General features: G+C 36.5%; 1 pseudogene; it reads left to right on the forward strand.

Moving 5' to 3' along the window:
* Positions 1-288: 288 nt before the first annotated feature.
* On the forward strand, positions 289-21,820 carry LOC118851135 (annotated as a pseudogene).
* Positions 21,821-23,539: the final 1,719 nt, after the last annotated feature.

Here is a 23,539-nt window from a genome sequence, read left to right on the forward strand (position 1 = left end):
TGTCATATAGTCACTGATTCATTGGCAGTAGCTAATGGGTTAGCTATATAGATGCCAATGTGGAAAAATTAAAATTGGGAAATTCATGGTAAACAAGTTTGGGGCAAAGAATTATGGGAAGATATGTGGGACATGTCTTTGGTTATTAATTTGTTAGTTCTTCACGTAGATGATCACATGGCCCTTACTACACCAGAACGTGAGTACAATTCACATGCTGATTGACTAGCAAGGATTGCTACTGAACATCCCTACTCTGACACCAACTGATGATCTGGTACTAGCGAAATGAGTGCACTAAATGGCTGGTCATTTACAAGTCCAGACCTAACACCAGTGGGCACAAGATCGAGGTATTAGTATCTCTCGTTCATTGTTAAAGCAAGTAGCAGATGAATGTTATATATGTCAATTGGAAAAGGAATGAACTGTTCCTTGGGTAATAACTGGGGAAAAGTTCTAGCCTAGATCTGGCAGATAGATTATATTGGACCACTACCCCAAGATAAAGGATGAAAATTTATATGTACTCGTGTTGACACCTTTTCAGGTGTGCTAGTGGCTTCTCTTTATAGGAATGCAACCCAGAAAAACACTGTAAAATTCTAGATATTATAAGCCTATATTATGGAACCCCAATGTAGCTTCAAAGTGACAGTGGGTCACATTTCAAAGGGAATGAGATGAAGAGATATTGTCTGTTAAACAATGTAGATTGGATATGTCATATTCCATTTTATCCATAAGCATCTGGGTTGATAGAAAGAATGAATGGATTGTTAAAAGAACAGTTAAGAAAGCTAAGTTCTAATCATTTATATCAACAGTGGAAGGATAATTTGTTCACTGCTTTATGTAATTTGAATAATTAGACCATTAGGAGGAAGTATACCTCTAGCCAGAATGATGACCCCAAATCTGCAAACTAGAAAACAGTAAACACATAAGATCCAAAATCTTGAGTATTAGACTGTGAAGGAAGCTCTCCCGCCACCGTATCCAGGAATACCTTGTTTGGCAGGATATGATTTACATTGTTTAGAGGACTTTTGGTTGGATAGAAAAGATATAAGAAAAATCTCCACTGGGATATGTATGAGAATCCATAAGAATAATTTTGGATGGATATTACCTAAATTTGGATTAGCAACTAGGGAATACATGCATTGGATAAAGTGATACATTGAAGTTATCAAGGAGAAATTATTGTAACATTCCAGAATTTGGGTGAAGAACCTGTACAGTTTGGGGAAATGATAGAATAGTTCAATTGATTATTATTCCTTGTGAATGGTACCCCTTGCGAAAACTGACCCTCCTTCCAAAATAACTAGCAGAGGAAAGGAAGGGTTTGGTTCTACTGATAGGATAAAATTGGGAGCTAAAGTATGGGTAAAGTCAAAGCCAGAAGATGTTCCAAAGGCTGCAGAAATTATAGCACATGGCAAAGATAATACTGTAGCAGTTGTTTCCTGGAGAAAATGAGTATGAAACTGGATCCTTGACTCGTGTATTCTATTGTGAATGAGGCTATGGTAGTCACTTTTTTTCTTTTTGGATTTTTGCCTGTTAAATTTGTGAGATTTGTTTCCTGCAGGCTTAGTACAATCCGCCTGCAGATGCCTGATCGCTTAAGCCAGATGTCATCCCTAAAAGTGTCCCCAACTGTGATGTGTCATCTCTGGACCTGGCATCAGCTGAGTTCTGGAGGCCACCTTGCTAAAGAACTTGCCTCTTGAATGGGACTCTTGATCTTTTGGGGCAGGGACAGCTCTACTTCCAATTTCAGCAGGAAGAAGCTATGTCAGACGAGACCTTCGCCCTTTACCCCAAGATTTTGAGCCCCATTCGTTTGAGTGGGGAATAATAACATTGTTTTATATGCTTCTCTTGTGTTAGCCCTGTTATAGTGTTGTGTAAAGTTCCATTGACACCAGTTATCCCAAAACTTCCATTGTCCTATGTAATCTATAAGAAAGATCTTTGGGCCTGAATTGATAGCAATTTAAATTTGAAGATCTTTCCCACGCATTAATAGGCCATGTGACCTGCTTATATCACAAGAAGCCTAAGTCACATGTGATGAGAGGAGCTTGCTGAGAGGAAAAGGAAATTGTGTAACAGGAAATGCTGAGGGAGCAGTTACTGCAGTTAGAGGTGAGGGAAAGAGCAGACCTGCTGCGGTGCGCTGTGAGTGAATTTTTTTGTGCAAAAGACCCAGCAGTGGGGCAGATGGTTTTGACATGGCAAGGCTCCATGCTATAGTATTGTATATTGAATTCTTTGCTGTTGTGTTGGATTAGGCATATTGGTTATGGGATCTGATCCTCTGATGTCCAAATAAATGGTTTACTTTTACCTTCTATGTGGAGAATCTCATATATTTTGTGATACAGAACCACATAGGCATTTTGACAATTATCTGTATTGTGATTATTGCCTTGCTGATACAGAAGGCAAGAAATTCAATATAGGTTATACATGTGTAAGTCAAGCAAAATGTGTTCATCATAGTAATTTTGTGAGAGAAAAAATAGGCAAAAAACTCAAGAAAAATAAAGTAAGTTTTAAAAAAGTGTGCTCCAGTTTCTATTTAGACATGATCAGTTCTTTCAATGGAGATGTATAGCATTTTTCATCATAAGTCCTTCAGAGTTGTCTTGGATCATTGTATCGCTGAGAATAGCTAAGTCATTCACAGCTGATCATCTTACAAAATTGCTGTTACTTTGTACACAGTATATTTCATTTTGCATCAGCACATGCAAGTCTTTCCAGGTTTCTCTGAGAGCATCTTGCTCATCATTCTTTATAGCACAATATTATTCCATCATAATCATAGAGAACAGCTTGTTTAGCCATTCCCCAATTGATGGGCATCCCCTCGGTTTCTAATTCTTTGCTCCCAGAAAAAATCTGCTATAAATATATTTTGTACATGTAGGTTCTTTTATTTTTTATAATCTCTTTTGGCATACAGACCTAGTGGTGGTATTGCTAGTTCAAAGGATATGCATGGATTTATAACCCTTTGGGCATAGTTCCAAATTGCTCTACAGAATGGTTGAATCAGTTCACAATGCCACCTACAGTGCATTAATGTCTCATTTTCCCCACATCCTCTACAAGATTTATCATTTACCTTTTCTATCGGCCATTCTAATAGATGTGAGGTAGTACCTCAGAATTTTTAAATTTAATAAATAGTGAGAGTATTTTTTCATATGACTAGATAGCTTTGGTTACTTCATCGGAAAACTGATCATATCTTTTTATCATTTATCAATTGGGGAATGGCTCTTATTTTTGTAAATTTGACTCAATTCTCTATATGTTTGAGAAATGAAGCCTTTATCATTTGCTTCAGGAATTTTTTCACAGTTACTATTGCTAACTGTATTTCCCTCCATCCTGTCTCCCCCCACTTATGCTATTCTCTCTCTCCTTTCACTCTGTCCTTCCTCAAAAGTGTTTTGCTTCAGTTACCCCCTCCCCCAATCTGCTGTCCCTTATATCACCCCCTGCCTTCTCTTAGCCCCTTTCCCTCCTACCTTCCTGTAGGATAAGATAGATTTTTATACCCAATTGCATGAGTATGTTATTCCCTCTTTGAGCCAATTCTGGTGAGAGAAATATTTACTCACTATCCCTCACCCCGCCACCCCCGCTTCCCCTCCCCTGTAAAAGCTTTTTCTTGCCTCTTTTATGTGAGATAATTTATCCCATTCTACCACTCCCTTTCTCTTTCTCCCAGTACATTCTTTTCTCACCCCTTAATTTTATTTTTTAGATATGATCCCTTCATACTGAATTCACACTTGTGCTGTCTGTCTATATATACTCACTCTAACTTACACTAATAATGAGAAAGGTCTTTTGAGTTACAAATATCATCATCCCATGTGAGAATACAAACAATTTAACCTTTTTAAATACCTTATGATTTCCTTTTTCAATTTACCTTTTCATGCCTCTTTTGAGTCTTATATTTGAAAGTCAAATTTTCTATTCAGCTCAGGTCTTTTCATCAAGAGTGCTTGAAAGTCCTCTATCTCATTGAATATTCATTTTTTCCCTGAAGGATTATACCAAGTTTTATTGAGTTAGCTAATTCTTGTTTGCAATTCTAGCTCCATTGCCCTCTGGAATATCATATTCCAAACTCTCTGATCCTTTATTGTAGAAGCTGCTAAATTTTGTGTTACCTTGACTGTTGCTCCATGATATTTGAATTGTTTCTTTCTGACTGCTTGCAATATTTTCTCCTTGACCTGGCAACTCTGGAATTAGACTATAATATTTCTGGAAATTTTCATTTTGAGATCTCTTTCAGGAAGTGGTTGGTGGATTCTTTCAATTTCTATTTTACCCTCTTGGTCTAGATGATCCGGGAAGTTTTCTTTGATAATTTCTTGAAAGATGATGTCTAGGCTCTTTTTTGTTCATGGCCTCAGGTAGTCCAAAAATTTTTAAATTCTCTCTCCTAGATCTGTTTTCCAGGTGAGTTGTTTTTCTAGCAAGATAAATATCTCATGCATTGCACATTGTACATTGTCTTCTATTTTTTCATTCATTTGGTTTTCTTTGATTGTTTCTTGATTTTTCATAGCACCATTTGCTCCATCTTAATTTTTAAGGAATTATTTTCTTCAGTGAGCTTTTGTATCTCCTTTTTTATTTGGCCAATTCTTCTTTTTAAGGCTCTACATTGCCTTTCTGGACCTCTTTTACCATTTGGCCTAGTCTGTTTTTTAAGGTCTTATTTTCTTTAGTATTTTTTGTGTCTCCTTTACCAAGCTGTTGACTCTTTTCTCATGATTTTCTTGCATCACTCTCATTTCTCTCCAATTTTTCCTCTGCCTGTCTTACTTAATTTTCAGAATCCTTTTTGAGCTCTTCCATGGCCTGAGAATTTATTTATATTTTATACTCTTATATTTATATTTATAAATATTTTATATTTCTTTTATTATATATATTTTATATTTTACATGTATATATTTATATTTTTTGAGGTTTTGAATGTAGGAGTTTTGGCTTTGTTGTCTTCTTCTTAGTGTGTCCTTTGATTTTCCTTGTCACCTTAGTAATTTTCTGTAGTCAGAATTTTTCCTGTTTGCTCATTTTCCCAGCTTATTGTTTCACTTTTATCTCTTTGTTAAAGTAGGACTCTGCTTCCAGGGTGCAGGGTGTACTTACCCAAGATACAGTCGTTTTGTGCAGCTGTTTTCAGAGATACTTCTAGGGGCCTGTAAGTTTTCAGTTCTTCCAAAATCGTATGATCTAAGGAGAGGTGTTTACTACTCTCCTGTCCTCTGCTCTGGTCTATGAGTGACCACAAGCTCTTTTCTGCCCTGGAACTTTGAGGCAGGTTTCCCCTCCACTGTGGCCTCAATCTCTTGTGTGCTAGTACTCCTTCTCATCCTCTCATTGCTACCCAGGACTACAACTTGTATCCGAGTATGGGCAAAGCAACTGAATTCTTTCTCAGTGGTAGCAAAAAGACCCCTGTAATCTCCTTGTGACCAAGTTGTTCAACCTCATTACTATCTGTGAACTGAGAGCTCCAGAAGTAGCTGCTGCCCTTGCCTCTGCTGACTCAGTTGCTCCTAAGGTCTGTTCCTAGTTTCCTGAGGCCAGGGCTGTGCTTGTACATCCTACCCTAGACTGTGCACCTCTCTTACCCTGATGCAAGAGACCATTTCTGCCAACCTTCCAAATTGTCTTTGGTTAGAAATTTGTTTCATCTCGTCTTTTTGTACTTTCTGCTGTTTTAGAATTTGTTTAGAGTCATTCTTTACATGTATTTGGAGGAGTTTGAGGGAGAGCTCAGGCAGGTCCCTGCCCTTAGTCCACCATCTTGGCCCACCACTCTAGTTCTTAGCCACTTCCTAATAATTTTGATGATTGCCACTTTATAGTATAGTTTTAGATCTGGTATGACTAGGTCACCTTCCTTTATTTTTTCATGAATTCCCTAATATTCTCGACATTTTGTTCTTCTAGATGAATTTTGTTATTATCTTTTCTAGCTCCATAAAATAATTTTTGGTAGTTTGATTGTTATGGCACTGAATAAATAAATTAATTTATGCAGAATTGTCCTTTTTATTATATTGCTTGGCCTACCCATGAGCAATTGATATTTTTCCAGTTGTTTAGTTGTGACTTTATTTGTATGAAAAGTGCTTTGTAATTTTGTTCATATAGTTCCTGCATTTGTCTTGACAGGTAGACTGCCAAATATTTTATATTGTCTATAGTTATGTTAAATGGAATTTCTCTCTTTAGCTCTTCCTACTGGCCTTTGTTGGTAATATATAGAAATGCTGATGATTTACTATTATTTGTTATGATTATAATTATGTGTTTATTTTAAATCCTGCAGTTTTGCTTAAGTTGTTAATTTTTTCAAGTTTTTTTTTAGTTGATTCTCTAGGATTCTCTAAATATACCATTGTATCATCTGCAAAGAGTGATTATTTTTCCTCATTGTCTCTTCTAATTCCAGCAATTTCTTTTTCTTCTCCTATTGCTAAAGCTAACATTTCTAATACAATATTATATAATAGTGGTGATAACGTACATCTTTGTTTCACCCCTGATCTTACTGGGAGTTCTTCTAGGTTATCCCCATTATATAAAATGCTTCCTGATTGCTTTAGGAAGATACTGCTTATCTTTTTAAGGAAAACTCCATTTATTCGCATGCTCCCTAGTGTTTTTAATAGGAATAGGTGCTGTATTGTGTCAAAAGCTTTTTCTCCATCTATTGAGATTGTGATATGATTTCTGTTTCTTTTGTTATTGATATAGTCAATTATGCTGATAGTTTTCCTAATATTGAACCAGCCCTACATTACTGGTATAAATCTCACCTGGTCATAGTGTATTATCCTCATGATAAATTACAGTAACCCCTTGGCTAATATTTTATTTAAAATTTTTTCATCAATATTCATTAGGGAAATTGATCTATAATTTTCTTTATCTATTTTCGCTCTTCTTGATGTAGGAATAAGTACCATATTTGTGTCATTAAAGGAGTTTGGTCGGACTCCTTGATCTGTTTTTGCAAATAGTTTATATAGTACTGGAATTAATCATTCTTTAAATGTTTGGTAGAATTCACTTGTAAATCCATCAGGCCTTTTAGATTTTTTCTTAGGGAGTTCATGGATGGCTTGTTCAATTTTTTTTCTTCTCTTTTTAATTAATTTATTTATTTTTGGTTTTCAACATTCACTTCCATAAGTTTTAAATTTTCTCCCCCTCTCTCCCCTTTCCCTCCCCAAGACAAAAGGCAATCTGATATGGGCTCTACACATTTCACATTAGTCATGTTGCATAGAAGAATTATACACAAATTGTAGAAACCATGAGAAAAAAAGGAGAAAATAGTCTGCTTTGCTCTGCATTCCAAACCCATAGTTCTTTCTCCAGATGTGGATATCATTTTCCATCATGAGTCCTTTGTAAATGCTTTAGGTCCTTGCATTGCTGAGATGGGCTACATCTATCAAAATCATTCCTCGCACACTGTGGCTGTTACTCTGTACAATATTCTCCTGATTCTGCTCACTTCACTCAGCATCAGTTCATGTAAGTCTTTCCAGGTTTTTCTGAAGTCTATCTGTTCATCATTTCTTTTTTTTTAATTTTAAAAATTTATTTATTTTCATTTTTCAACATTGCAACACCAAGTACAGCAGCACACCAGAGGACTGCTGCTGTGAATAATTTCATATGTGTGTGTGTGTGTGTGTGTGTATAACACTTAATATGTCATATGACACATAGCATATATCATTGCATTTAGTAGCATTCCCCAGAATACTTGTTTACACAATTAGGGGGTCCCAGGCTAGGTTCTTCCCTAGCACAACACATCCTTAAAGGGTAGCAGAAAGCACCACACCATCCATCCCTAGGTCACAGTAAGAACATCATACTACAAAGCATATATCATTGCATCCCCCAAATCAGGAGGTTTCAGGCTAGGGTCTTCTCTAGCACAATAGATCTTTAAGGGGTATGTTCAGTTAAGCTAAGTTAGGTTTGGATTTGAATTCGCACTGGCAATAAAGCACACTCCCGACAGAACATGGTTTTTATTGAAAGACAGGGGAAATACTCTAACAAACACAGTGAATACAACAAAGACAAAGACACAAACAACATAGATTCATCACCTCTCGGGGGAACTCCAGCACTTGATCCTCTCAAAGCTGAGGGGGGTCCCGGTTTACACAGCCCAGCTCGATCAAGGCCCGAGAGGGAAACTGATCCCAGGAAGAATCCTTCCTGTAAGTGAGATCCCACCTGCTTGTTCCACATGGAGACTTTTATAGCCTCCTGAACAAAGAGGACCTATGGCTAACTGTGCCGGATGTTCCCCTCCAGAAGGGGTAGCCGCTCTCCTCGGGAGGGGAAGATCTTGTCAATCATTTTGTTTTTGAGAACTGGCTAGGTCCTCAAAAACAGTTTCAGAATTTCCTGTCCTTTGTTCAAGGCTTATCTGTCGCCTAGTGGGAGTGCATTCAACTCTTTGTTTTGGGCCTGTTAGCCAGAGAGGAATGTCTGAGAGGTCCATTCTTAAGGTTTATTGGTTGGAGAGGAATGTCTGACACTGTTTTGATGCGGCCATCTTGGCTCCACCCCTCTATAATTTGGTTTTTGACCCATTCATTCTTTAGGATTGGATTATTTAGTTTCCAATTAATTTTTCGTCCATCTTTCCATGGCCCTTTATTGCATCATGATCTGAAAAGGATGCATTGACTATTTCTGCCTTCCTGCACTGTATTGTGAGGTTTTTATACCCTAGTACATGGTCAGTTTTTATGTATGTGCCATTCACCACTGAGAGAAAGGTATATTCCTTTCTATCCCCATTCAGTTTTCTCTGGAGGTCTATCATATCTACCTTTTCTAGAATTCAATTTACTGCCTTAACTTCTTGTTTATTTTGAGGTTTGATTTATCAGGTTCAGAGAGGGGGAGGTTAAGGTCCCCTACTAGTGTAGTTTTGTTGTCTGTTTCCTCCTGTAACTCCCTTAACTTCCCCTCTGAGAATTTGGATGGTATACCACTTGGTGCATCTATGTTAAGTAATGATATTAACTTCATTCTCTATGGTGCCTTTTAGCAGGATATAGTCTTCTTCCATATCACTTTTGATTAGATCTATCTTTGCTTTTGCTTTGTCTCAGATTAGGATTGGTACCCCTGCTTTTTTTTACTTCATCTAAAGCATAATATATTCCATTCCAGCCTTTTACCTTTACCCCTTGTGTATAACCCTGTTTCAAATGTGTTTCTTGCAAATAACTGTAATAGCAATTAAGATTTGAAGATCTTTCCCACCCATTAATAGGTCATGTGACCTGCTTATGTCACAGGAAGACTAAGTCACATGTAGTGGGAGGAGCTTACTGAGAGGAAAAGGAAGTTGTGTCACAGGAAGTGCTGAGAGAGCTGTTATGGCTGTTATGGTTGTCATGATAGTTAGAGCTGAGGTAAAGACAGCCGACCTGTGATAGCTGTACTATGAGTTTTGTGGGAAGACCCCAGCAGGGGGTCAGCGAGGTTTTGGGATGGCAAGGCTCCATGCTGTGATATTATGTTTTAAGTTCCTTGCTCTTATGGTAAAGTGGGCTCACTGGCTGTGGGAGTAGATTGCCTGGTTATGGAGTATAGTCATCTGGTGTCTGAATAAATGTTTTACTTCTACTTTCTATGTGGAGAGTCTTTCATTCTTTGCTATACAGAACTACATAGGCATATTCACAATTATCGTTGATGTTGTGCTTATTGCCTTGCTGTTACAACAGCACATTGTACTATTATGGTTTTTAATCCATTCTGCTATCCACCTCCATTTTATGGGAGAGTTTATCCCATTCACATTTGCTGTTATGATTGCTGTCTGTGTTTTTTTCTCCATCCTATTCTCCCTGCCTGCTGTTTATACTTTCATTTCTCCCTTCTCCTTTCTCCTCCTCAAAAGAGTTTTGTTTTTGGCCACTGCCTCTCTCATTATTCCATCCCCGTCAGTCCTTCCTTCATCTTACCCTTTTCCCTTACTACTTCTTCCCTCCCTTCTAACCCCACCCCCTTTTTTTCCCTTTTCCTCTCCTACTGCCTGTAGGCAGGTTTGATTTCAATATTTAACAGAGTATGTTGTTCCCTCCTTGAACCAAATCCAATGAGAGTAAAGCTCAAACATTGCTCTTTGTCCTCCCTTCTTTCCCTCTACTATAATATGTTTTTGTCCCTCTTCATGTGATGTAATTTATCCTTTTCTGCCCCCTATTTACATCTTCTCTCATTACAATCCCTGTAAACCCCTTAATTAGGTTTTTTATCATCACAGCAGTTAATTTATACACACACCCTCTGTCTTTGTATATCCTCTTTAGATGTCACAATAACTATACCATTCTCAAGATTAACAAATACCATTCTACCATATAGGGATATAACCAATTTACCCTTGCTGAATAACAAGGTTTTTTTTTCTTTTTTGTTTCTTCTGTTTACCTTTTTATTATCTCTCTTTAGTCTTGTATTTGAAGATCAAATTTTAGATTGAGCTCTGGCCTTTTCATCAGGAAGGTCTGGAATTCCCTTATTTCATTGAATATCCATCTCCTTGCCTGAAAGATTATGCCTAATTTTGCTGGGCAGTTGATCCTTGGTTGTAGACCAAGCTCCTTTGCCTTTCATAATATCATATTCTAATGCCTCTGATTGTTTAATGTAGAAGCTGCAAGGTCCTGTGTGATCCTGACTGTAGTTCTGTTATATTTAAATTGTTTTTTTTTCTGGCTGCTTGCAATATTTTCTCCTTGACCTGATAATTCTGGAATTTGGCTACAGTATTCCTTGGAGTTTTCCATTTGGGATCTCTTTCAGGGGTTGATCGGTGGATTCTTTCAAGGACTATTTTATGCTCTGGTTCCAGGACCTTGTAATGGTAATCAGGGCAGGATTTTTTTTTTTTTTTGCTGCTCTTCTCTTTTGGGATGCTAAGGCTATTAAGTGTCTTTAATGAGTCTGGCCTTTGTTTGAATGGGGCAGGTAAAGTCGGATCTTTTTGTCTTAGAGTGTTTCTCAGCACTAAGACAATCGATAGTCATTGATTGGAAACAGTGTATAAGATGTGGTACTAGTGATTAACTAACTTCCCCACACCCTGGTGTTAGTGATTTCTCACACCCTAAATGATGAGCTTTGAGCCCCAGGGCCCTGAACAGGTATATGTACTGGAAGGTTAGCATTTGACTTTTGAGGTTACACTCATTGAAAGAGTAATGAGACTCTGGGCAAGCCGCTGAAACATCCGCCACCCGCAAGTTTTGATAACCCAGATGGTGGTCCTTCTCTGGCAACTCAGTATTGCCGTGGATAGACTGGTCTGTGTTATTTGCTCTATTTATAATCTGTTAGTAATTTCTGTTTATATTTGCCCTGAAGTTCAGGGGGCTGATCTTTTCCCCTTGAACTAAGTGAATGATATATGTATGTTTAATTAAACTGAGATTATTAACCTCTTAAAGTTGCTTTCCTTAGAAAAGCAGATCAAAGAACCTTTGTTAGCAGCCTTTCTGTGTGCTGGTGTTATTCGTCTTACACAGCCACAGTAGCTGCTAGCAACATTGTTGATACAGACCTTGGGGCAGTTTTCTTTGATGGTTTCTTGGAAGATACTGCTTAGGCTCTTTTTTTCATCATGGTTTTCCAGTAGACCAATAATTCTTAGATTATCTCTCTTGGATCTATTTTCCAGGTCACTTGTTTTTCCAATGAGATATTTTACGTTTTCTTCTATTTTTTCATTCTTTAGATTTTGTTGGACTGATTCCTGATGCCTTATAGAGTCATTAGCTTCTACTTGCCCAACTCTAATTTTTAACTTATTGTTTTCTTCAGAGAGCTTCTGTACCTCTCCATTTGGCCAATTTTACTTTTCAATGAGTTATTTTCTCCTATTAGTTTCTGTCATTTGCCTTTTACTTCTCTAATTTGGCTTTAAAAATCCTCCTTGAGTTCTTCCAGGAATGCTTTTTGGGCTTGAGACCAGATCATATTCCCTTTTGCGGTTTCAGATGTGGGTATACTGTCAATGCTGTCCTCTTCTGAATTTATATTTTGATCTTCTCTGTCCCCATAATAAGATTCTATGATCTTTTTTTATTTTTTTCTAGTTTACTTCTTCATGGTGGTTGCCTTTTTTCTGGCTTTTAAAGTGGATTTTTGCTTCTGGGGCACAGGGGGCTCTGTCCCAAACTTCTTGTGCTGGGAACTAGGGGCCTGGTTACTGGTTTTGTGTGCTGTGGCCTCTGGTTCTGTCAGCTAGAAGCTATATACTGCTACACCTCCCCTAGTGCTGAGCTAGAGCCAGCTGGCATGTACCAAGGTCAAAATCAGTGAAGTCTTTCTGAGTTTCTCTGGGGTTACACTGAAGCTGTGGGGGAGGGTTGGTCTGGCTGCTGGAAGTCTCCTCTTCCCCCAGGGCTACACTATAGAATGGGTGTCCTCAGCCATTGGTCTGTGCTAGTGTTTGCCAATTCCCCTGGCTGTGGTAAGGCATGCCTGGGGTCCTGGTGTTGGCACTTCCTGGCTCCATGCTCTTGGGACTCAAGAACTCCCACTGGTCTGCTGAGGTGGGGCTTGCTGGGATACCTCCCTTCTTGCAATGTTCTCTTTTTGCCACAGCAAGAAGGGCCCATCTTCCCAGCTTTCCAAACTAAAGGACTGCTTTGCCCTTATTTCTGGCTCCTCTATTTCAGGGTTTTTCCTAGGGCAGTATTCTCTGGGTTATTCAAGGTCAACAAGGGAGGGCTGAGAGCTCTTACTGTTTATTCTGTCATCATAGCTCCCAGAATTTCAAGAAGGTGAGTTTCAAACCTTTAGACTGTGGGCTGACAGCCCCAGGAGTAGATGCTGCCAGTGCTGTGGACCCTGAGCTTCTGTCTCACCTAGTTCTGACAGAGTCCAATCCTGCACTGAAAGGCCTAGGGGTTGCCACTGTAGCCAGTCCGCCAGGTCTGCTCCCACTCCATTATGGTCAGGTGTACTTCCTTGCACTCAGTGCTCTCCCAGCTCAGTGCAAGAGAACCTTCCCATCAACCTTCTGGACTCTCCTGGACTGGAGATCTGCCATACTGTGTCTCCTAGTGGATTCTACCTCTCTGAAATTTGTTCACATTCACTTTTTAAGAGGTATCTGAAAGAATTTGTAAGAGAGCTCATATATGTCCCTGCTTTCACTCCCCCATCTTGCCTCTGCCCCATGATTACTTTTTCATGCTTACTTTTTTATGTTTCCCTTGAGTCTTGTCTTTGAAAGCCAGAGTTTTTATTCAGCGTTGATTTTTTCATCAGAAATGTTTTAGAGTCCTCTGTTTCAGTAAATATGTAATTATTCCCCTGAAAGATTATACTCAGTTTTACAAGGCAGATTATTCTTGTTTGAAATCCTAACTCCTTTCACTTCCAGAGTATTATATTTCAAGTTCTCTGCTCCTTTAAGGTAGAAGCTACCAAATATCATGTGATCCTGACTGTAGCTTCACGGTGTTTGAATTTCTTCCTGACTGCTGGAAGTCTTTTTCTTTGACTTGGGAGTTTTGGAATTTGGCTACAATATTCTTCAGAGTTTTTATTTTGGAATCTCTATCAAAAGATGGTCAATGAATTCTTTCAATTTTTATTCAGCCTTCTGGTTCCAGAATATCAGGGCAATTTTCATTTATAATTTCTTGAAATGTGATTTCTACTTTATGATTTTTATCATGGCTTTCAGATAGTCCGATAATCATTAATGCATCTCTCCACATTCTAATTTCCAGGTCAATTATTTTTTCTGATGAGATATTTCATATTTTCTTTCTTTTTTATTCTTTTAAATTTGTTTTATTTTTTTCTTGATGTCTCATGAAGTCATTAGCTTCTACTTGCCCGATTCTAGTTTTTAAGGAATTTTTGTACATCCCTTTCCATTTGGCCTAGTCTGCTTTTTTAAGTAATTCTTTCCACAGTGAATTTTTGTGCTTCTTTGCCACTAAGCCAGTTATGTTTTTTAATTTTATTTTCTTCAGTTAATTTTTGTCTTTTTTTAACCAAACTGTTACTTCTATTTTCATATTTTTCTTGCATTATTTTCATTTTTCTTCCAAATTTTCCTCTACTACTTTTATCTCTTTAACTCTTCCAAGAATATGTCTTGGGCTCGGATCCAGTCAGCATTTTTCTTTGAGGTGGGGCAGGGTGTGGGGGGGTTGTTTGTAAGCTTTTTCACATTGTTGTTTTATTTTGAATTTATTTCTTAGTCTTCCCTGCCACCATAGTAGCTTAAATTTCTAACCTATTTCTTGACTTTAAACTTTATGTTAGAGTTGGGCTCTTCTCACCTGGTTGTGAGAAAGCACTATCTCATGTTTCGGGCTTTTTCATGCTGCTGTTTGTAGAGCTAGGTCTACAAGTTTTTGATGCTTCCAAAGTGGTGTGATGCTGGGAGAAATATGGTCACTTCTCTCCTGGTCTGCACCCAGGAAGGACCCTGCTGTCCTGCAGCCACAAGTGCTAGTGCCTTCTTTGCCTTAGAACTACAACCGGGGCCCCTGCTCCCTTTTGACCAGGCTTTTCTCTACCCTAGAACTGTGACTCAGAACTAAATATACAATAGAGCTGGAAATTCATATCAGTTGTAGCCAGGGTCAACAAAGAATTCCCTGTCATCTTGTTCTAATAAGTTATCTGACCCACTTACTCTGTCTGGGCTGAGAGATCTGAGAGTTGCTGTGGCAACTCTTACAGTCTTGTATTTGTGAGCTCCAGAGAGGTTTCCACATTGATATCACAAACTTCTGCCAACCTCCTAAGTTTTCATAGGCCAGAAAAGTATCTCACCCTGATCCTTCTTTGGTCTGATGCTCCAAAATTTGGTTTGAGCTATTATTTTAAAGTTATTTAGAGGGGAACATAGTGTGAGTTCTACAGGGTAGCCTCTAATCCACCATCTTGGCTTTACCTCCTCTTCAAACTTAAGTGTTCAGAAGATAAAAACTGGTAAATTTTTAGACAATCTGATTATAAAAAAGAGACTAGATAATCAAATCAATAAAATCACAGTGGAGCAATGTGGAATTATAACAAAACTAAGCTAAATTTTAAAAAATGATAACTAATTTTTTATAGTTACATGTGAACAAAATTTAGAACACAAAAAAGACGAATAACTTTATTTATGATTCAGTGGCTCCCAAGGCCCACTCCTTGTTTGATGAGGCCAGGGATGCGCTGGTGTGTCCTACACTGGTCTGTGTTCCACTCTTTCCCAGGTGCAACAGACCTTTCCTGCTAACCTTTTAAGTTGTCTTAGGTGGGAAAATTGTTTCATTTTGTCTTTTTGTGGAGTCTGCCATTCTAGAATTTGCTTAGAGTCATTAAACATATTTGGAGAGGTTTAAGGAGAACTCAGGAGAGTCCCTGCCTTTACTCCAAAATCTTAGCTTTGCCCTGAAATATAATTCTGTAAAATGGACTACAGCGATTTATTCAAGAAGTTATTCATTTTGATCAAACTGATTTTAGGCCAGGCAAGCAAGGATGGTCAATGTTAGGACAACAATCAGCATAATTAATCATATTAAAACTCCAAACATCTCAAAATACATGATTATCTTAATAGATGCAGAAAAATCCTTTCATAAGTTATATTTGTTCATGTTTTAAAATAAACCTACAAAATACAATTTTAGAGAGATCTTTTCATAGAAAAGTATCTCAAAGATCATCTATCTATTAGCTGTGGGTATGTGCTAGAACCTCTTCCAATAAATACATGAGGAAAGTAAGAAGTTCACTCTCCCCATTTATTTTTGATATTGTTCTGGAAATGCTAGCATTACAAAAAGATAAAGAAATTAAAGATATAATGATAAGTAAAAAGGAGGGAAAAATTTCCCCATTTCCTAATATAATGGCATATTTGGAAAATCCTAAGGCATCAGCAAAAATACTCATTGAAAGAATTAATAGGTTCTGGAGATTTCCAGACTGCAAAATAAACCTCAAAAATTAACTGCCTTTTAATATAATAATGACAAAAAGCCAAGAGACAATAATGGAAATTGTTCAAAATAACTACAAAAATACATTAAGTATCTGGAGATTAACTTGCTAAACTAACAAAAAAATGTATAGATTTAATTTAAAAGTGCTCCTCATAGAAATCAAGAACAACTTAACTTAAATATCTGGGAAAAAAACATTCCCTATTCATGGTTGGCCCAGGACTATATAATAAAAATGACAGCAATATCAAAGTTAATTTGCACTTTTAATGCTATATCAATCAAATTATAAAATGGATTCTTTATGTAAGTTGATAAAATAATCAAAATTCATTTAGAAAAATAGAGTATCTTGAATATCAAGGGAAATGAGGAAAATAGGTAAGGAAGAAAGGTACATAGCATTTCTAGACCTAAAATCATATTATAAAGGAACAGTCATCAAAACTATCTTTTATTGGTTAAAAAATAAAGAGGTAGATCAGTTCCATGCATTAGACAAACTGCAATGAGAAACAATGTTACTCAATAACCCAGGGTTTGATAAAGCCAAAAACATAAATTACTTAGGGAAGAACTCCTCATCTAATTAAAAAAAACTGCTGGGAAAACTAGAAAGACATCTAGCAGTAATCACACCTTATACCATATTCCACAATATAATCTAAATAGCTGTGTGAACTTAATATTAAAGATCATACTATAAAAAATATCAGACAGGAAACACTCATGTACCTCTCATAGCTATGGATAGGAGATGTATTCTTAACCATACGAGTGATAGTGACAATTACAAAAGATAGAATAGACAACTTTGATCATATGAAAGTGAAAATCTCTACTCAGAAAAAAATTAATGTACCTGTGATAAAAAGATAAGCAGTGAAATAGAGAAAGGATCTTTGTATCAAATTTTTTCTGGTAAGGATTTGTTATACAAGATATTACATGTGTGTGTGTCTGTATGTGTATGTGTATATGTATACACATGCACACATATACACATACGTATATGTTTATGCTTATATGTGTCACCTCTATATTTTGCGTATTAAATATATGTATGTGTGCATGTATGTGTGCATGTATGTATACATGCATATGTGTGTACGTATATATACATGCATATGCATGTGTGTATGTATAGATGCCAATAGATAATTGGCCAAAGCATATAAAATTAGTTTCAAAAGAATTGCAAAGTATTCATGACCACATTAAAGAATGCTCCAAATCATTGATAATAAGGGAAGATCAATAAAACCATCCTGAGTTTTGATGTCACATCTTTAAAATTGGAAATGATGACAAAAAAATTATAATTGTCAGTGTTGGAGGAGTTGTCGAAGGAGAGGCACACTGGTTCATTATTGTTGGAGTTGTAAAATGGTGCAACAATTTTGGAAAGCAATTTGGAATTATACAAATAAAATGACTAAAATTACATTGATCCAGAGATTGTAATACTGGGCTTATGTCCCAAGGATGCCATTGATAAGAAGAAAGTCTCTATATCTACCAAAGTATTTATGGCAGCAGTTTTTCTGACAACAAAGACCTAGAAATAAAGTAGATGCTACTGATTGAGGAATGACTCAACAAATTGTAGTCCATGTCTGTGATCGAATATTACTATTCTATAAGAAGTGATAAATGCAATGAATATGGAAATGCATATAAAGATCTATAAGATATGATGTAGAGTGAAGTTATACAGAAACAAGAAAGCAATATACATAATAATTTGATGCTGTTCGTTGTTTCAGAAATATCTGACTCTTCGTGATTCTGTGGACCTCCCTTAATGGTCTTTTCTTAGGAAAGATGCTGGAGCAATTTGCCATTTCTTTTCTAGTGACAAATAGAAGTTAAGTGACTTGTCCAAGGTCACACAGCTTGGAAGATTCTAAGGCTGGATTTGAATTCAGGTGTTCTTGACACCAAGTCCAGTACTGTATCTACTGTGCCAGCTAGCTGCCCTCATACATAATGCTTAAAACAATATCGATGGAAAAGAACAAACTAACACACACACACACACACACACACACACACACACACACACACCAAAAGTAATTGGGTGAGCTTATAAGGAAAAAGAATGGCATGAGATAAGAGTTTTGAGAGGATGTTCCCAGCCCACAGCTTTATGGAGATGGAAGGCCATAGGTGTTGCACAATACATGGTTTAGAATTTTTTTTAATATGATGATTGGTTATGCTGCTTTTCCTCCTCTTTTTTTTCATAACAGAGTGCTGTCTTTTGAGTAAGAAGACTTGAATTTGCATCCTGCACAAGATACTTACTAGCTATGTGACCCTGGAAAACTAACTTAGCCCTTTTCCATCTCATTTTCCCCATCTGTAAAATGATAATAGTAATATAACCTATAATTTTGGGATATATGATTATATATATCTATATATATTTGCATATATATGTACACACACATAGAGAGAGAGAAGAGAGAGTGAGGTAGAGAGAGAGAGAGAGAGAGAGGGAGGGAGAGAAAGATAAAGAGAGAAAGAGAGGATATATGTAAAGTTTTTTGGAAATCTTAAAGTTTTATATAAATCTTAGCTGTTATAATGATTATTGATGATGATGATGATGACAACGACTGAGAAGTAACAGAAGATGGAACTTGTTTGATTAATGAAAATGATTTCTTATCTCTTAACATGTGTGTTCTAATGCTTCGGTATCACACAAAAGGAAGAATTGAGAGGATATCTCAAGTATAGAAAGCATTTTCTATAAACACCAAGTTATTGCTGCAAGACAGAAATTCCTAACTGAGGATTCATATTCGAGACGGAGAGAGTTAGAATATTTTCACTTGGACTTGTCTCTCTGATCATCAAACTGAATCTGTAACACTGTAGGAAGCTATCTGACTGGCACTGAATCATGTATCTGCCATTATAGACAGCCTAGTTTGAAAGGAAACTATTCCATACCCAGGGGTGGGATGGGGAGAGGGGCGTGAACGGGCAGAGCAAGTGGCACCCAAAGGGAGTAGAAGCCCTACATACGTAAAGTTGATAGCATGAGAGGAATGACTGAGCTGTACTCGTCTACATTACCTACCTGCCCAAGACCAAGAAGCACTATTTACAGGCAATAATGAAACAAGAGAATAGAAAACTTAGGAGACCATAGGATCTTAGATTGAACCTTAGAGCTTTTTGTTCAGTGTTTCATATGTTGATTTGTCTTGCATCTGTGACCTAGGAGAACAGAACTTGTCAAGGGCTAGAATAAGCTAACATGATACCTCCCCTCTCTAGTTAATGTAATGCAGGGGGTGCAACTAGAACTAATCCTTCAGTCCTTTTTCTCCCTATCATCTGTTTTGGAAGACTTTCATCTGTAGAATCCCATACTCCAAAACGTCAATGAGTAAATGAGTTCTAGTTGCAGAAATATTAAATTATTCCTATTCTGTGCCTTTTGTTTCCTTTGATTGGCTCATTTAAAATATATCACATATGTATACACACACACACACACATATATAGCATATGTGTGTGGTATGTGTATATATGTATGTGTCTGTATATATACATATACATACACACATGTGTATGTATATACATATATGTGTGTCCATACATATACACATACACACGTGTGTGTGTATGTATATATATGTATGTGTATATATATGTGTATATATATATATATATATGTATGTATGTATATATATAATTGCTCTGGGCCAAGTTGCAAATGTTTCAAGAAAAAAAATAACCTTGTCTAGCAATGGACCTTTATAAACATTAATTTAACTGCTTAGTCTTTTCTTGCTGTATGGATATGTTTATTTTTCTTAAGCTTATATTGTGTGACTAGTTAGCATGGCAAATAGTCTCTTTACTTTTTGCTTGCTCAAAAAGAATGAAACAAATTCATCACTTTTAATGAAATTTCTTTTCTTATTGAAATTTTCTTTTTTTTATCGATGCCTACATTCAGCTTTATGTCATATGCTATTGTAGGTTGAGGAGTGATTAATTTTGGTTTTTTGCAAGTTTATTTAATATTTATTTATCTGTTTATGTAATGATTTGTGATTTAATCAGTTCAAGGAACTCCCAGCATGGAAACTCCTTCTAAACAAATTTCTTTCAGCAAGTCATAACATAGTCTTAGAGAGAGACAGAGATGGGTGCAGCACTGAGGACTTGGGATTTACACATGGTCCCATAGCTACAAGGCGTTGGAGGCAGGACTTTAACCCAGGTATTCATGATTTGAAGACAAGCTTTTTATATACTTCACCGAAATTAATTTTTGAATATTATGTATTTTTCTTTCATTTTTCATTAGCAAGGAAGTCTTGTGTGATTTCAGACTATTTTCCCTTGATATGTAAATGAATTCCTGATAGATTGTTTAATGTTTTAGTTCTAATGCTGACCCTAATGTTTCTGGGCAGGTCAACTTTGGAATTTCTCTCTCAAAGATAAGTGTATCCTATCACTTTGTATTTGATGTGCTGTTTCACAAATTCCAAGGAAATTTTCTTATATGATTTTCTAAATTGTACTATTTAGGCTTTTAAACTTTTAATGTGAGTTTTATTTTTATTTTTTTATTTTTAACATATGATTCTCATAATCTCTGAGCAGTTTGTCTTCAAGGAGAGTTGCCTTGGCTTAGATAGGTCTCAGGTTTTCCTTTAATCTTGATTTTCACTTGAGTTCTGACAATCTTTTGTTTTTGTTTTTGTTTTATATCACTTTATATTTTTTGGTTCATAATCTATAATTCTCTTTGTCTCTGTCTCTGTTTCTTTCTGTTTGTGTCTCTGTCTCCCTCTGTCTCTCTGTCTTTCTCTGTCCCTCTATCTGTGTGTGTCTCTGTCTCTGTCCCTCTCATCTGAAAAAAAAAACAATGTAAAGAGCACTAAATTAAGACTCGAGAGATGGGTTCAAATGTCAGTGCTACCACTTTCTGGCTACCAATTCATGAGACAATCCCATCTATAGAATATTTTAATGAAAATATGAATAGGAGGCATACCTGATGAAGCCAGGATCAAGGAACAGTCAGACCACTACATATCTTTACCATCACACAAATGATTGAAAAGTACACAAGGGAAGAGCAGAAACAAGAGGGAGCAAGAATGTAAAGGAGCTGTTCCTGCCCAGATTGGGAAGGCGAAGGCGGCTGATGCAGTGGCAGAGCTGTAGGTAAAACTGGCCTACTGATGAGTTATAGTACCAGTGCCTTTCCAGGAGAATACATCCCTGTCTTTGACAACTATTCTGCCAATGTTATGATAGATGGAAAACCTATGAATTTGGGTTTATCCATATAGGAAGCCAAGAAGACTGTGACCAGTTACATTATCCCTTATCCTATCCACAAACAAGCGGATTCTTAATTTGCTTTTCTCTTGTGCGTCTTATATCATTTGAAAATGTTGGTGCAAAGTGGTATCCTGAAGTGTGATACCATTGTTCTAACAGTCTCATAATTTTAACAGGCACCAAACTTGACCTTAGAGATGATAAAGACACGATTGAGAAACTAAAGGAGAAGAAGCTGGCTCCAATTACCTACCCACAGGGCTTAGCCATGGCAAAGGAGATTTGGTACTGTAAAGTATCTGGAATGTTCAGCACTCACACAGCGAGTCCTCAAGACAGTGTTTGATGGAGCTATTACAACAGTTCTTTGCCCACCCCCTCTCAGGAAGAGGAAGAGAAAATATCTGCTGTTGTAAATGTTACAGTTCTGCCCTATTACCCTTTGAACCTTTGGAAGTTTGCTTAAACAGTGGAGCATTCACTCAATTTTTGGAATAAATTAGTTTCTTTCCATAAAACCTTCTGAACAATCAATAATTCCATGGTTTTGTTTAAAGTGTTAGGGAAGGATTTTTTTCACATTCTATTACAACTAAATCCTAAAAAAGACAAACCTACGTAAAGCTTTATTTTTTTCAAAAGACCTGTTCTTGCCCAGATTAAGGTTGCCAAAATATTCACTCAACTAAGTTTCATTGTTGCCCTATGAACACTAAACACTAAACTGTTTTAGACACCTCTGTCTTTAAGACTTTAATTTCTGATAGTAGCAAATGAAAAAACACTTTCTAACTTATTTTTCATATATATATACATATATATATATATATATACATAAAAGAGTGCAATATACTTAGTAAAAATGTTTAATGCATTATAATTTATCAACCCATGTTCATTATATAACATTATGCTATATATCATAATGGAATGTGTATAATGAAACTATAGTCTCTGGATCGATCGTTTGCATTTACAGTAATGATTCTTTCAAAAATCAAGCTCTTGCTGTGATTTCAAACAGAAATCCTTTGTGTGTTTTTTGTTAATGGAGTATTCACCTCTTTAACTGCAGTGTTTTGGTTTGGATTATTTGAAATACTTGGTTTTACCAAGGAATAGAGACAGTATTTTGACATACTTTGGAACCTAGGATTAATTTGTACGGCATTGTATCCTGAAGAGCAGAAAACTGAATAAATTTTGTCATGGGTAAAAAGTGTAAAAAGCAGAACAGCTAACATCTGTCAAACACAGTAAGTAAGAAAGGTTGATATTCTAGATAAGTGTTTTGTTTCTAAGCTTTTTTTTTCTCTTTCCCTACCCCTAAGTAGGGCATTCATTCAATACAACTCTGAACTGGTCATTCCTGCAGTTGTGAACTCAGTCAATGCTTTTTTTTTTCATCAAACCCTTTCTTAATGAGCAATATTACTCAATTTGTATTTTTAAATCTTTCTGATTATGTATTAGAACTCTACACTTTTGTCTTTTAGAAAAAGCACATTCTTTTCACGTTACCTTTGTTCAAACTGCTTTCTTTAGTCTTTCTTTAGTAACTAGGTGTAAAAATCATGTGATGCAGCTTTAAAAAACTTTTTTGTAAATATGCAAAATATGAACCTTCTTAAACATCACTGTATTGCCAGGTTACCAACACTGTAACACTACTAATGTTGACTTCACTTATATGTACACATACTTTCTATTGCTTTTCCTAGTAACTTGACTTCAGGCCTGTGAGGTTCTGTCAGCTTAGTGCTAATGCTAACAATGTTCTGTACATCCTAAACACTGGCAAAAATACACAATATTGAACTGCAACCTTTCAACCACTAGAACAAAATTTTGAAGATTTGAAGGTTGCAAAATTGTGGTGTTTTTATATTGATCTTTTGCTAATGCAATAAGCAGTATGTTTTGCATGTACAACTTAATAAATCCTTGGATCATGTTTAAAATAAAGTACACAAAGAAACGACTTTCACTTTTTTCACAATAAAAAGGCATTTCATTCAAAAGAAGAAAATTCTACCTTAAAGGATTTTCTGCAACAAGGTGTGTACCTTCCAAACCGCAGAAGATTCCTTGAAAGCTATAACAGACATAGTTTTCTTCAATGAATGTGATTATTA

Source organism: Trichosurus vulpecula, chromosome 5 (genome assembly GCF_011100635.1).
Source record: "Trichosurus vulpecula isolate mTriVul1 chromosome 5, mTriVul1.pri, whole genome shotgun sequence".
Classification (NCBI taxonomy): Eukaryota; Metazoa; Chordata; class Mammalia; order Diprotodontia; family Phalangeridae; genus Trichosurus; species Trichosurus vulpecula.